Source organism: Suncus etruscus, chromosome 1, assembly GCF_024139225.1.
Source record: "Suncus etruscus isolate mSunEtr1 chromosome 1, mSunEtr1.pri.cur, whole genome shotgun sequence".
NCBI classification, from domain to species: Eukaryota; Metazoa; Chordata; class Mammalia; order Eulipotyphla; family Soricidae; genus Suncus; species Suncus etruscus.
Window position 1 is genome coordinate 31,603,987 of NC_064848.1, and position 1,801 is coordinate 31,605,787.

Below are 1,801 nucleotides of genomic sequence, written 5' to 3' on the forward strand. Positions count from 1 at the left end.
CATATGATCACTCTGCTCTATGACCCCTCGAAATGTTTACAAATTCATGTGGTCCAGTGCCAAAGAAACTATTATTTCCACAGTTTTTCTTTTCAATAACATAAAAATGTATTTTAAGCAAGAATATTTTATGCAAGATGCTAGAGGAACAAAGACACAATGTCTAGTCTCCTTGAGCTTTTGGCTTAGTGGATATCTACCATCTTGTTTTTAGGGCACCATGTGTCAGAGCTTGTTCTACATAATTATTTCCAATCAGTGAGGAAGACCATGTAGGAGAAAATTAAAGAAAAAGTCTTCTTAGGAGGTGATTTCTCTTTTGAAATTTTTTTTAGTAAATTCTATTTTTCCAAATTTTCTATAAGAAAAAATATGTTATGATTTGCTTTAAGATGACAATTTGGGCACATGTGTCTGAATCCTTTATTTCCCCAAATTCTCAGGAAAATGCACAGAAACTAGATGATTATGGAGGGTAAAAATTTATGCCATCCACATGTTCCAACTGAATGGAATTTATTAGTGCTATTATGAAAATGAAAATCTTGAGTGACAGCCAAACAACCAATCGTTTTTTTAAATTGTAGAAGCCAGCTCTTCAAGAAGGTGGACGAATCTCACTAATATCACCTTTCTTAGAGGGGCAGAAGTTGGAAGGAAGGAAGAATTTCAGGAGTTCTTTGAGGTATAAAAATTTGTGACAGATTTGAGGTGTAAAAATCTGTGATTATAGCACCCAGAAAATATGCTTCTTGTCACAGCTTTTAAATTCTTTCAATTCACATTTGTGATAGATGGTCATTTAGCTAAAGGCCAGAGTTTCCCTCACTTGGCTTCCTAGGAAATGACTTTAGTCATTACAGTTCAAAAAGGGAAATTTATTTGACAAACCACACACACACACACACACACACACACACACACACACACACACACACACTGATATAAAGAATCATCCTAAACTGAAGGGAGTCCTCTGCCACTGTAGGAAGTGTCAACACAAAGTCTTAACTTGGGATGACTTTCTAGCTCCAAAGTTAATAGGCAACTATGAAAATGCTCCACACACCATATTTCTAACCCTTGGTGAGTGGGAATGAAACCCTGGGTGAGCAGGAATTAATAAAGCAAGACAGCCATGAGGGAGAAAAGCATGGAGTCAAGTGGCTTCTCACCTTGTGGTCTCTGGGCCTGCCAAACAAAAACTTCTCTTTATTTTATTTTTATTTATTTATTTTGTATTTAAAAATATGGAACACTTCATGAATTTGGGTGTCATCCTTGAGCAAGAACCATGCTAATTTTCTCTGCATTGGTCCAATTTTAGTATATGTGCTGCTGAAGCCAGCACAGAAACCTCTCTTTATTGAGCAGCTTAAATCCAACTGAGCAGGGGAGGGTCAAGTGAGAGACTAAAGTACCTATCGATCTATTCTAGTCTAGGTATACTTCTACATGTCAAAGAGATGGATGAAAAGGAAAGAGGAAGCTGAGTAAAAACAGTCTTCCAACAGGCTACCAATCCAAAAAGTAGTGTAAATAAAATTTTCTGGGTTTGGGGGGGTGTCTTTTTTTTTAAATCATGATTTCTTTGACAATACTTAAGATTTCTGATGGAAAAGTATGAATCCACTACAGTGGGGAGAAGCCCTCCTTCTTTGTTGAGTATGGGTAAACAAAGGAAAAAATTGGTGAGAAAGAGCAGTGTCAAAAGGAGGCACTCACTCCAAGAAAAGATATTCTCCTGAGACAGATAATAAAAGAGAAGGACAAAGGTCTAAATGACTATTTTCCACAATTA

At 36.5% G+C, this 1,801-nt stretch overlaps 1 non-coding gene across 1 annotated transcript; it reads right to left on the reverse strand.

The window, feature by feature from the left end:
- Window positions 1-1,244: 1,244 nt before the first annotated feature.
- Window positions 1,245-1,351, reverse strand: LOC126027806 (U6 spliceosomal RNA). Its single transcript, XR_007502329.1, has one exon. It is a non-coding gene; the product is annotated as a U6 spliceosomal RNA (small nuclear RNA).
- Between the last annotated feature and the right edge of the window lie 450 nt (window positions 1,352-1,801).